General features: G+C 40.0%; 1 long non-coding RNA gene across 1 annotated transcript in view; it reads left to right on the forward strand.

Annotated features, from left to right (window-relative positions):
• The first annotated feature begins 446 nt into the window (after nucleotides 1-446).
• Nucleotides 447-14527, forward strand: part of LOC132076145 (uncharacterized) — a 108557-nt gene continuing 94476 nt past the window's right edge. The window contains exons 1-2 of the long non-coding RNA XR_009418875.1: nucleotides 447-515; nucleotides 4128-4199. This is a non-coding gene — a long non-coding RNA (uncharacterized LOC132076145). The remainder of the gene's footprint in view (nucleotides 516-4127; nucleotides 4200-14527) is intronic.

Genomic DNA, 14527 nt, shown 5'->3' on the forward strand with positions numbered 1-14527 from the left:
GGGACTGCAGTCACCACAGAAATAAATTCTCCCTTTCCACAAGTCTGTCACTGATGAATAAACACAAATTATGAGCATCACACTTCACAGAGAGAGGTGAAATATATTTAAAATATTTTTAATATCCTAAATATATATTTTTATATAACATATATATATTTTATTTTTAATTATTAATAAATACGTTTTTAATTTTATTTTTTAATATAAATCAATACTTTAAATATAAATATTTTTGTGAAATACAGCTATGGATACAGAGCAGTTCTTTGATGGAGTTGCACATTTTTGGGTTTTTGTGTTTTATCTGGTGCTGGTTGCTTTCCCAAGTCATAACAATAAACTAAGATGAGGTCTAATGCTGTCTAAGAGGTGGTGAACACCTGATGGCTGCAGTGGGCTGTAGTTTTCTGGAGATGGGTAACCCCTGACTTGCTCTTGTTGCAGAATTTCTGCTACACACCTGTTACCATGGGACACGAAATAATACAACACGGACATGCAGTTTTCTCAAGGTAAAAAGAGAACTTTTAATTTCTGACTTTGACATTTATAGATATCCAAAAGTGACAGTGGATTGGAGGGTGACAGTGCCACCTCTCCAATGACACTGGACAAACCAACAGTCTATCAAATTTCTCTCTTCCATAAATGACCAAAACAATAGGCTATTTACAGAAAGTGTGTGAGAAAGTTCGTTACAAGAATATGAACACCAGAAGAAAAACTTAAAAATCAGAGCAACACACACCCTCCTGTCAGTCTGAGCAACTCCCCCAGTGGTTTATCTGCAGATTTGCGAATAACCCACGGATCCTGGGCGAGCCCTTGCACCTTGCATGGCTGGGGTTGCAGCAGCACCAGCACCGCGCCTTGCTGACAGCTCCTGCTCTGCTGCTGCCAGGAGCTCACACCTATTTCCAGCTCTCATTTTGCCCAAAGAGACATTATTGAGGCTGAAAGAAACATTTGCTCAATTTCTGCTTTTCTCAGATTGTTTTCTCTTAGAGGACAATTTCCTAAACAATCGCGCTGCCCTTAATGAGCAAAGCCCAGAGTGTTTATTGTAACCTGCTTTGAGCTGCTGGCAGCTCCAGAGGAGGAACAGAGCCTGTCTTGTGCCAAAAAGTGAGTTCTGGGCAGAGCAGGGCCGAGGTACAGGAGCAGGGCAGCGTTAATAAAAACACTGCAAATGAAACGTTAGCGCGGGGTGCTGAAAGAGCTCAATTTTATTTTGTTTTCACACATTAGGTTTTGCTTAAAGCAGACAAGTACCAGGGAGAGTGTTCTGAAAAGAGGCTTTGTATAGGAGCTGGGGCTCTATCCATCAGATTTGTCATTTCAGGAATGCAGCCAGATGTATTGACTTACTAGCAATTGCATTGGTGCCATCTGGCCTGCTGGAGGCTGTATTAAAGATGGAAAAAGCTGAACAGAAAGAAATGAAACTTGTTCATCACGCCATTACCCTAGCTGCTTATTTAAAGAGGGAAAAAATGTAACTTCTTGGCAGGGGGCATGCTGTTTGAAAATAAAATAGGAGGTCTTCAGGACCACAAGTCTCAAAACCGAGCGCTGATGTTTATGTGCAGGCTTGAAAGCTGGGCCTCACTGTTGTCATTTTGTGTATTTTTTTAAATTTTAATGGAAAAATGCTTTCAAATCCTACTGTTTCGAGTAATGGAGCAAAAAAGCTCCCAGAGACCCCTGCCTGGTCCACTGCAGGAACCAGACACTTTATCCTTGCTCACTGTCAGTGCTCCCCATAGCAGTTCAGCTGCCTGAGTTGCCTCCTCCTCTCAGGAACTGAATTTGTAGGTGCTCTGCCTCCTCTTGCTGTTCCAGGAACAACTGCAGAGATTTTGGATCATTTCAGACTTATCAGCATCCCTCTCTGGGCAGAACTGCTATTCCTAGTACAGCAGTAGTAATAACTCATTCCTTAATAGTGAAACTCCTAAATGTACTTAATTTAATTAATAAATCACATAAATCCATGTTCCAAGTGTTTCCTTGCATTTCATATAGCACAATCTTTTTCTTAATATTTTTAGGATCAGGGATGATGTAAACATTTATTGACACTATAGAACTTTTTCAGTATAGAAATGTATTATGGCTACAGAGTAAGAAATGTTCACCAGCCTTACTGGGGTGTAATTTTAAAGATGCCTTTATTCATATTTAATTCTACAATTAGTCTTCCTCAATCAGTGCCATCTTCTTGGGAAATTATTCCATTCATTTCACAGAATAAAAGTATGGGTCTGAACCACCTCCCACCAGAGCTAATGGAATTTGGACTGACTCCTATTATAGCCCAGGGAACAACTCCTAGGTATTTTCACCCCTCAACCTTTGTTGAAGGACAGAAGAAAGATTTAATTACTGAAAAGTAATACTTTGTTTTGTATTTAGTTTTCAGTCCTCTCTCATAGACATACTAGTTCATTTACTGTTGCAATTAAAGTTGTTTACAACTACTGACAAAAATGATGAAACAAAGGACCAGAGTGTTTTTTTTTAAAAAGAAATATTTTTCTGTTCTGCTCTGTTCTCTTCCCTTCTTTTGTTTTTGCTGTTTAAGATAGAAAGCTCTCGAGGGCAGGGAAGTAGAACTTTGTAAAATGCTGAACTATTTGTGGGTGAAGTCAGTGTTTTAGCACTCCTAAGCACATGTGTTAGAAGAATACATGATAGTTTTAGGATTTCTACAACCATGAAACCTCCACTATAGCACTGCCAGGGTCTTCACTGTGGGTTTTTTTTTTCCAACAAGATGAGAAAAGCCGGCACCAATACTGGAAAAGTCAACAGTGACTAAATACCCTTAAAAGAAGATGTAATGTTCTTACTCATACCAAGTCATGGAGCTGTGTGAAAAAAGACCAAATTCAGCCTCCATTAAAGGTCAGGATAAAGATTTCTGTCCACTCCAGTGCAGTCTGGTTTGTTCCTTCCAAGGGAACAAGGAGCAGCATCCCCTGGCAGGAGCATGAGCTGGTACCACACTGTGCTCTCCTGTGCACAGCCCTGAGCTCCTCCAAGAGTGCTCCTAAGTGGGACTGGACTGAAAAATCGCCAGTGCTTGGACCAGCTCAGGTGAAATCCCTTCTCCATCTGAGTCTGGAGAGTGTCTGTGCCAGCTGTGACAGCCCCTGATTGTGTTTTGTGTTGATCTCACCCCAGCATCCTGCATTAGGACAGAGCAGCCCCACCTGAGCCTATAAAGTGGATTTGGGATTGCCCTGAGCAGCTGCTGCTGCTGAATGCCTGCTGAGGAGCAAGGAGAAGGTTTGTTGCCCCTTAGCTTTCAGTAATTTGCAATGTTCTGAAAATTATTTTAAACAACGTTGAAGGTTTTGTTCCCCCATCCCAAAAAAATCAGTATCTCTGGTAGCAATGTCTGGATTATTCCCCTCAAGGATTAATTAAAGGGCTTAATCTCTGTGCCTTCTATTTTGTAAACTCAGAATGCTGGCTTTATTATTGTTAGCAGTAATCTCATGATCCCAAGCAGGAAGGAGGGAGGGCTCAAGCATCTGACACAGGGGACAAAGTGCTCCCCTGGCCAGGAACCGCTCGCTGAGCGGAACCGCGAGGGGACGCGACATTCTGGGACAAGGAAAACATTGAAAACATTGCCCTTTCCCTGCAGGGAGCCCCTGCCCATGCAGAGCCTGCCACCACACACTGGCAGCCCTGCCAGGAGCAGAAACACTCCCAAAAACCGTGGTTGAGTTCTGAGGGAAAGAGGGCAGAGCATAAGCTTGGAGGTTTGAAGGGTAAATTGGAAGGGTGGCAGGAGGAGCTCAGATTGGTGTTGTGGAGGATGTCGCAAAGGCTAGAAGTAAGAAGAATAAACAAATTAACAAGCAATGTTAAAAAATACAGGCAAGTAAATATATTGCTGAGAACAGTGTAAAGTGGCAAATCTTCCACCATTTTTTATGATTCACTTAGCATATTTTATATATCATATATCTGCACAAGTAGAAACACCTTCACCATGTCTTTTAGCAGTATAGCATCCATAATATAGAGTAGTAAAAGGTGTGAGAGAAGGCAGGAAAACTTTTATTTTGTGTCTAGAGTGGTTTATTCGTTTTCTTTTTTTTTATTTTTAGTGCTATTTTAACACCCAGCAACAGAGAGTGTGAGCTGCTGGTGCTCAGAAGGCACAGATTCCATCTTATCTGGTGAGTTAAAGCGGGATTTTTAACCTGGGCTTGGAAAAGTTCATTGTACACCAGAAAATTTAAGAGAAGATCATGTGGAGAAATCCCTTTAAAAATATCTAGAAAACCTGGAGCAGCACATGTCCATAAATAAATATTTAAACCAAACATGGTGTTTTAGTAGCCTTGGACCACTCTGGAATCAGTGGATATTTTCTCCATGTATATGAGAGTAGTTTTTTGTCAGTCTGCCTTTTATTAACATAAACAGGCTAGTGGTGGTGACATAGGTAGTGACAAAAGGTGTATTTATGGTAAATAATGGACTGACAAAGGGGAGAACTGTGCAAGGGACAACTTTCATGTGTACTTTTTTGATGATGCATGACCTCCCCTTACTCCACAGCTCTTTTATCATCTCTACATGAAAGAAACATGTTTTAACCCAGCTCAGGTGGACTTGATAGCTCTATCTTTGTAGCCTTTTCTGCAGTACTCCCCAATGGCTGATAATAATATGTACTCAACCACCTTTACGCCACTGTTGTGTCAAATTGGGAAAAATATAGTGGTTTCCAAAACTTGAAACCCCTGCGTAGGTGACAAGAGAAAATAGGAAGTGTAAATCCAGGCAAAATCCTGGAGGTGGCCAGCAGGTTTAGTGGCAATGTGAGGGGGATTCAATGCCTCTTTCAAAGAGGGCCTCCACACAGACTTGCTGACAGCCTGCACCATTACTGTTTTTCTTGTTGAGAGTCTGCACTTTCAAGGAGAATCCTGCTGCCTGTGGAGGTGTGTTCAGGTCAGAAACTTTTAACCATTGTATAGAGGAAGATAAGACAAAACTCAGCTGTTTTGTTCCTGAAACTCCCCTGGAAATGAATCCCATGGGGTCAGTGAGGAGAAGGTCCAGGTGAATTCATCAAATCCATAAATTTCATACTAACCTGACATAATTTTCACCCTGCTTCGTGTGAAAATTGCACCATGACTTCAGCTCACCAAGGCTTTGTTGCTTCTACCTGGAGGAAGGAAGGTCCAGTCCTTTGACAGTATTTCTTTTTCGAGTCCAGATTTCCAAGATGAAACATTCACTTTGTGTATTAGGATTAAAATTAATAATTCACAACTTAATGAGGAGTTGATCCAAGATCTGTCACTCCTGCCAAAACCAGGGTCTGGTAACTGAAAGGGCTGTTGTTGTCTTTCTCTTTGATAAAGTTCAAGTTTCTATGCTATTAAGTGGTTTATTGTGCTTAAGAGATGTACTGAATTTATTTTTTAAAAGATGTTGTTGCTTCTTTTTTTTTTTCCCAATTAACTGACCACTTTGCTCTGTGCATTTAATGACAGTGGTACTCTGAATTTCAGGAAATTGAGTCTCTTATTCTTATGCTGTTCTTTTCCCCCACTGCATAATGCCTGTTTTAAGCACAAAGGCAACCTGGATTTTGCAATTAAAAGGAGAGTAATTTGATGATGCACACACAGAGCAGTGGGGCACGTGTGTGTGCACATAAACACTGCAGTATCACATGGAAGCTCTTAATGAAACCCTTATGATAAGAATAATGCTCAGGTTACAAATGCCACAGCTTATCTGGTACGTGTGGTAGGTGATAATAACTCTGCAATTCAGCCAGGGTATGAAAGCAATTTCAGTAAACATAATACCTGAAAGCAATTTTCAAATCATTCCCTGATTTCTAACGCGTAATAATCTCCAAAACAGTTGGGTTGTTTTTCAGATCCCATTTCCAGTTTGTGTTGGTGGATTTTAACCATTTAACCATTAGTGCCACATTGCTTGCCACCTCAAATCCCTCAATTTCAGTATGTGCTACTTTAGAGGGTTGCAGTGACTTTTGGTTTCTTGTTTTCTGAGTAAACCCTCCAGCAGAATGCTCCTTACACTGGAAATGCTCCTTACACTGGAAACAGAAACATGACATGGAAAACAGGGGCAGGTCAATTATGAATTTAAATGAGGCAAAAATCAGCTTCTCTGCACTGAAAGCCTTTAAAGATTTTCTGAATAAGAGAAGTTCTGACCATGCACGTGGGCTGTTCCTGAGGTCAGTGCAAACCTTGGCCATTCCTGTTTGGCCTTTCCTCCTAAAATTTAGAGCTCCTTGGAAGATGGAGAAATTGCACCTTTCCTTCTAATCATGCCACAATTGTTCTTCTACCTTTTCCAAAAGTTGAGGAGAAGAATCATGCCCTTGCACCATTTTTCTCTATCCTCTGTGCCCTTTTTGCCCATGGGCAGGGAATAATGGTCCTTAATCCCTAAGTATGGAAGGGATTATGAAGCATGAAGCTGCTCAGCTCTTCCCTCCTGCTCAGGAACCCACAGGGACAGTCCAGCCTGGCACTGCTGAAATTACAGTGTTGGACATGAGCAGAACAGTATCAACAGCATTCTGAAAGGCACAGCTTTGCTATCCTGACATAAAGGCCTTACACTATTGAAATTCTTCTTTACCTGTGCCAGGAAAATAATTGGAAGCATATTTAGCTGTATGGATGTAGAAACCTACAGGAATTTCGTTGGTCTTGTGGTTAGCAAAGGAAAGTTGTGGAGAGACATTTAAACCAAGAGTTTCTACAAGCTCCTGTTCATGTATTCATGTTCCTGGAATTTGAGAGAATACATTTGACAGCACACTCACTTTAAAAGCTGGGTATGAGGTTCTTTAGGATTGTTCTTGTGTGTCTTTGTCTGCCTCAGTAATGTTTTTGGAGAGAGAATTCTGGTCACTCTTCAGGGTTTGTTCAGGGAAGGCAACTTAGACCTATTCAAAGCTGGTGCATTTCTAACTTGACCACAATTAGATGCTTTTCAGGTAATCTCAGCTTAGCTGAGCTTTTTGCCAAGCAGAATCTCTCAGAATGCTGCAGTTAAAGCAAAGTTTCCATTCAGATCAAAGTGTATGGGCTGGCTCTGTGTTATCACCTGACAACATTATCATTGGGAATATTAAGCTGTCAGCAGCAGATCTGAAGGAATCACTTTCCCAGTCTGCAGTGAATTATAGAGGATGGGAGTCTATCACACATAAAAGTCTTTCCATTTTCTAAGACTGTATCTAATTCTAATAGTTTCAATCTGCCCTCAGACTGGATTCCTCTCTTGTTTTAAATCAAATGATCAAGAGACCTTCTAAGATCTTAGATTTGTAACCATCAGCACATTTTTGTGTGTATTTATGTTGTTTTTAAGATGCATTTAAATCTGCATGTGCCAAGCCTGTGTGTGGAGCCAGTGGTGTCTTTTTGCTGAAAAACCCTTCCCGTCTCTATTTCTTTCCTTTTCCTGTTGCATTCCTGATTAATATGTTGTTTGCATGGCTTTGTGCTAACACACACATCATGTGGGACTGAGTGTGGGTCAGTGTCAAGTGGGACAGGATTAGGATGTGGGAGGTTGCTGGCATTAATGCTTAGCAAGTAGGATTAGGATAAAGCTGTAATTGAACAGTTCAACTAACCTGGGATTCATCAAGAGATTTGCAAAAGCACATTAGAGTGGTCAATGAAAGGAAGTTTTAAACCATCAAGGCAGCATGGTTTTGCAAAACTCCAACTGCAGAGAGGCAGGGTTAAGCACTTCTCTTGTCTTGCATGTACAAATGTGAGATTTTTTTGCTGGTTTTGGCATCCCAATTTGTGTTTCTAGATGCTCAGTGATAGTGGGACAATGAGAAGTGAAAAAAAGCTTTTTCTAAGAAACTTCAAAAAATGGCAAAAATACCACAGTGTTTAATGCAATCTCATTAGTGACACGTAATCTGAATTTGAAGGAAGTTAGAAGTGATAAAAAGGTAAAAAAAAAAAAAAAAAAAAATTCAAAGGAAATTTAAAGAAGGACTCCAGGAATTCACTATTTACAGCCCCAACATTTCACATATTTTTCTAATCCTGTCAGGTTTTGCACAAGGGAGGTAACAGTGGCCAGGGCAGGTATCTCAAAATGTACGCACAGAGCACAGGTTTGTGGTGATGCTCTGGGCAGGGCTGTGTGATCCTCCACTGCAGAGAGCCCCTGACAAGCCACCCCAAAACTACAATGTTGAAAAATCCACATGCTGACAAATCCCTAAAAATCCCACCCTCTTTTCACCTAAATCTGCATTCCAGCCGCCAGGCCATTGGCACGCGTTAGTACAGAGAGCAGTTTCATTGTGTAACTTCTCTTGGCTGTGCTCAAGTTTTAGACTTTTTTTTTTTTTTTAAAAAAAACAGGAACAAAATAATAGCTTTTGATGACATCATAGCAGTGGCTGAGATTAACCCTGCTCCCCTGTGGGGTGCTGGTGGGGTTTTTGCTCCATCAGCTCCAGGGATGTGAATGTTTGTGCTGCGCTGGCAGCAGGCCAGGCCCTATGGTTGTTTTATGGGGTGTCCACTGTTATTAAGCCCCTCTGTGTTTTTTCCCCTTTCGCTTTTTACTTCTTTCTGTAACCAATTTGCATGACTTTATGTTAAATTTCACGTGCCGTGTGTCAGCTGAATTACACATCAGATCTAAAGATTCGAAGTCCTTTGAATTCTTCTTGGTGGCTACACTGTATTTACCATTCACTCACTCGTGTGTGATCAAGGAATTTAACAAGTTTTCAGCTGTTTTTCATGTCTGAGGATATCTATGCACAGTATAGATTAAAAAAAAAAAACAAACTGTAAAGCTCCAAAAAGGGAATATTTAGGGATAACTGGCAATAGGATTTATACCTTGCTTTATAACAATCCTCTTGTGTTCTGGCCTTTACGTGCATTCAGCAATTGCATTATTCTGCTGATTTATGAGGACAAAAACATCCATTCTTTATGTCTGTGAAATGCATAGCAGAGAGGAGTCTTGATGTTGTCTCAGGAGAGCCAGAGGGGCACTGAAATATACAGATCATTAATAAATTATCATCGTAATAATGTCAAGTTGCTGCACGCCAGGCTCCATGAAATCCAGAATGGGCTTGAGGTTGTAAAAATATGTATCCTTTCTTAAAGCCTTCCAATAATTTTCCTGTGGTTTGTATTATAATTTAGCCATGTTGATGCATTTCTATGGCTCAGTAAATATAATAAAATTATGTGGGTTGAGTCCCAATCTCAGAAAGTTTGAATTTCTAAAGATTCAGCAATATCACCAAATCTGACATCTTACTTTTCATCAGTTCTCCCGAGCCTTGCATGGGCCACCCATGAAGTTTCCCAGACTTTTGTCTGAGGTTTTTCTGAGCTGCTTTTTCTTGGGACTAAAATAGGTGTGTTGAGTAGGATTCCCATTTTTATTTTTGGCAAGTTTCTCTAAATCAGAGACAACAGAGGGCTGAGTGGCTTTCTCCTGCTCTCCCATCCAGCTGAAGTCAGCAGAGTAAAATGGTGCAAGGAGGGTCAGAGTCAGGCTCTCAGCCACCATAAATTTCCTTGTGCTGGTGGCAGTATGCTCAGAATGCTTTGAAGTGCTGCTTTGTCAGAGTTCACAACAGTTCATTTCAGCTCCAAATAAAATATTATCTGCCTTTGCTGGCTCTGCGGCACCAGGAGAGGTAACAGTGGAGCTGTTCTAGGTCGTTTTACAAATCCAGCTTTCTTACACTGGTTTCTTTATTGGAATTCGTGCAGGGCTCTCTTTAAACACAGCTCTGCGCTGAAGGAAAACAAAAGAGTGTTTATACAAGACAATAGGGCAGACATCATTTACTGTGTAGGGTTGATTCGGAGTTTATGCAGCTAAGACAAAGGGAAATGAACACCCCCATGTGGTATAACCTCTGCAAGAGTGTAGCTTTTGTTATTTTAAGGCTTGAAACACCATACTTTTTAAAGTTTGAAATATTGGTGGAATAGACTCTACAACATGTACTTTGTTCTGCAGAACCCAAGCACAATAGTTTCCTTATGGCCTTTTAATTCAGAATACACTCAAAGCAAGACAACGTCCTCCTTTTCTGACACAGTTTGCAACATAGCAGAAAAGTCATTTATCCCAATTCTGAGCCTTAAAGAACTTTCAGCAGCTGATTTTTTTAATACTTTTTTTTTTTTTTTAGCTCTGACAATGTCAGCACTAAAGCTTAAAATAAGCCCAGTTGCTGAACAGAATCCCTTAAACATTCAATCTTTAATTCTGATGTCTCTATCCTCTTTCCTTCTCATTGTGTGAAACTCTGAGTGAAATAGTCCCATGGGGCTCTTCCAAAGCTGATGAAGCTGTGTGTAAGAAAGGGTGAGGACAATGAGGAATTTCAGGAGCTGTGCACATGGAGGGATCCAACAGATTGCAGCCTTCCCACTTTTATCTCCCAACTCTGCATTGCTTTTGGGTGAAGGAATAATGTTCTAAGATAATTGGGTAAAGCATAGAAAATTATAAACTAAGCTGTTGAAGATAAAAAGGAAATTTTCCTTAAACTAAGATAAAAAGGATATTTTCCCTTAATACATTAGTGGCTGCAAAAAATAGGTCTGACTCCAAAGTTATGTATATGTGACCATCATGAATCCCCACAAAACTGACCTCAGAGCATCACTAATATGAAGCTACAGTAAATCCAAGGAAATGTCTGTACTGTCTGCAAGATTAAGAATTTATTTTCCATTTTTTATGTCTTTTATCCTGCAGGTTAATATTATATAATGTTATAATTATAATATTATAATATTATCTTGAATGCTTTTGTGCACAGAGGGTCAGGAATGTGTTTATGTGTAGCTCAGGAACTGGCATCCAAGTCTGAGAGGGTTTGTTGGCCTTGTCTGAGTTCAGAACCAGCTCCATAAATCATATTTGAGCCAGCAGTGCTGTACCTACCTATATAAGTAATAGATTTTCTGAAGTGAGAACTCTCAGAATCTGAATAGGTAAGTGGAAACCTGGAGAGGTCAACTGGTCCCAGAGCAGTCAGCTACTGCAAACCAGTGCTGACAGAGTTTTGCTTAATTTCTTATTGAGAAAAAACCAAAATTGGTGGAGAAAAGGGAATGTTTTATTATAAGGGTGCCACAGCATCTCTCAGTGGTTCAGCTGCTAATAGGTAACTACAAGTATTTGAACTGAAATATGTGCAGAGAGGGCACATTTTTCCATTAGTAATGTTGACTTTTCACAGAAAAAAATTTCAGGTTCTGCAAATGCATCTCGCAAATCAGCTTCAGATGGACTATTTATTACTAAGAATTTGCAGGCTTGTGTGTGTAGAAGACATGACTGCTTTCTAAAGAGAAAAGAGTAATGCACAATTGTTCTCCTAGGGGCTGAGTGCTCCAGCCTTACCTGCCCCAGCTGCCTCCCAAACCAGCTACAGCAAGGCTATTTTTAGTGAGCTAGAGGCTGAAAGTTTCATTTTGAGAACTTCAAAGTATAAATCAAGATAGTTCAGTGGTAAAAAAGCTTGGCTGGGGACTTCTATTGGCTTTTCATCATGAAATACAACATGAGTGGTTTGGTTGTTTTTTTTGGGTTTTTTTAAATGGGCACAAATGTAACTTTTCGCTGGCTGTCAGAAATGGCTTGTTTCAGCTTCTGGTACAATTGACCATTGTGATAAGGCAGCGAGTTTGCTCTTTTTATCCACTAGAATGAATAAACACTGGGATTTTGTTCATCTTTTAAATCCATTATATGGTATTTCCCAGGGGAGGTAAGCTTTGTATTTACTTGTGTGGAACCTCTTTGAAATATGGCATTTTGAATCATCACCTTTATCCCAATGAGCAATTTCCAACAAACCCAAAATTTTCCTTTCTATGTAGATTTCAAGGGCTAATATATCTCCCTAATGTGAAGACACACTGTAAGTTTAATTAAATGCAGGGCTACTGCATGATTAGATCAGTAGTCTGTTTATATCACCAGTGCTTTCCAGAAAAAGTTTTGACAACCAACTGCTGAAAATAGCTTCAGAAAACCCCCAATGAAAACCAGCAGTAAAAAAAAATCCCCAAGACTAATTCACAAAGTAAAGAAGGAGTAGCTGAAGACCCTATATCAGCTTAGGTTAATGCTGGCCTCTCTGTGGAATAATTTCTTTTGATGTTCCAAAGGAACTGTCTTGATGTTTTATATACTTGTTGTTTTATATCTCTTTAAAGCTATCACAGAGATTTGAGTGTGAAATACTTTTTCAATTTGTGACAGACCCTGGATGAGGACTGTACAAAGAAGAGATTTCAAAGAGACACAATTTCAGTATTTCCATGCGTGACAGGTATTTCTTTGGTAAAGTCTTGAAAAAGTTGTAACAAGTCAAAAAGAGAGAGGAGGTGCCACAAAAAAGAAATACTTCATAAGGAAGTACCAAGTTCAAGTAGAGAGATGCTGTCCTGGCATTTATAAACATTATCTACATGCCACAAATTGGCAGAAAAACTCTTCTGCATTATTGGTACCACCAGTGCCTGAGTCATTTATTTACCATTGCTTAAGTTAATCCTAATTTTCCATTTTAATGCACTGGCATGAAAACTTAATCAGCCATTGCTTGGACAAACAACTACAGTAACTATTGAGACAGGAGAAAAAAAAAATCAACCTAGGCCAGTGCATTTCTAGTTCAAATATAATCTGTATTTAACCTTTCTTTGCATGGGTTAGAATCTCATATTATGGTCTCAAGACTTTTATTCTTGTTTTCCTAAATAATTACCTGGACTACCTGTCTTCGTGCTTGGCCATCAAACTTGCTGAGTTAGGAGCGCTGAGGAAAGGTTAATGTGCTGTCCTGCTGCTGATTATGTCAGAATGGGCTAGGTCTGTGAAATATAAATATCCAGGATGCCAAAGCAAATATTTCAATTCCCTTGTGCTCATTAGCAAAAGTTTATTTTAGGTGTGATGGGATGCAAGCTATTACTTGGAATAGATGGATAGATTAGGATGGGTGGAATTCATGCATGTGGCAGGTCAATATCTATTGGAACTTAATATTTCCTTAATGAAAGCTCAAAAATGCCTTAATTTATGAATACCTTCTTAGACACCAATATTTTGTTTGATATTTCATCACTCATAGGTAGAACTTTTTTCCTTTCCACCCTTTCTGGGTTTTCATCTTGAGCGGAAATCAGGTAAATCTATTAACTGGCTCATATTTCATGCTAAAAGGAGAATGACAGCCATAATTCAGCATGAGCAGCACATGGGAGCATGAACACCATGGAGGACTTCACATAACTTACAGAGCCTAAAGTTAAAGCATGAGCAGCCCATCAGAATCTGAGGAAATATCTGGTGCATTCTTGTTTCTCTTGGTTAACAGCGAGCTGCCATTCAGCCTCAATTAAACTGCCAGAGTTGTGAGATAATAACAGCAGGAAATTCTTGAGAGATAAATTCAAGATGGTAGCTACAACTGGACTTCTCTGAACTGATTACAGTCCGAATTGTACTGTGAAGCATGGCTGACATACTTGACTTTTTATTGAAAATGCAGTAGAAGAAAACCTCTTATCTCACTTCACTCCCCAGTACATTCACTCCTGAGCTTTGTCTGCAGCCTGCAGAGGACAGGGTTGATTTGAGCTGCTGATGTTTTGAGCTCCTCCTGCCTCCACAAGCGCTCGTGTCGCTCTGCCTGGCCCTGCCTTCTGTGGCTGTGCCAGGGTTTATCACCACTCACTCCTGGACAGTGTCAGTGGTGCAGTCACTTCCTCTCTGCCAAACAGCCCTAACATTCACCAGACTTCCCTGCACGCTGCAGAGCAAGTCAAGTATCATTACCTGAAATGGTAAAAAAAAAAAAAAAAAAAAAAAATTAAAAACAAAAAAAAATTTTGATCCTGTTTATGGAAGGAATTTTGAGAGATGCTGAACGCCCCCTTGAATGATTAATGCAAGGAAAAGTTGTCATTTTGGATATCATAGCCAGATTGCAACTGGGTGATGCTTCACAAAAAAACTTATAGAAGCACGATCCTCATTTTCTTCTTTTACTACCAAACTACCTCTATTTTAAATGGCAATGAAATCCAAGCTAACAAATGATGGAGAGGTGAACCCAGAGATGTGTCACTGCCCAGTGCAGTGTTAGCAAATAGTGGTGTAGTGGAAAGTGACAATTCTCAAACAGCCATAACTCCCAAGCCATCTCTTCTTTTTGCTAAAACACAAAATGTGTTTTATTAAGGGAGCCACATGGGAAAAGGTGGAACTATTAAACCTCAAAGTGAATGCCAAGGCAGACAGAAGTGTTTGCATGTATGCAACTGAACGTCTGGGAGGTAAAAAAAATGTTATTTTGGGGAATCCTGCGAAACTGAAACAGCTGTAGAACTGTTGTTGAAGATAAACATTTTCACCTCAAAGAAGAATTCCTTGGTGGTTGGTGACGAGATACTGATGTTTG

This window comes from Ammospiza nelsoni, chromosome 8 (assembly GCF_027579445.1).
Source record: "Ammospiza nelsoni isolate bAmmNel1 chromosome 8, bAmmNel1.pri, whole genome shotgun sequence".
Classification (NCBI taxonomy): domain Eukaryota; kingdom Metazoa; phylum Chordata; class Aves; order Passeriformes; family Passerellidae; genus Ammospiza; species Ammospiza nelsoni.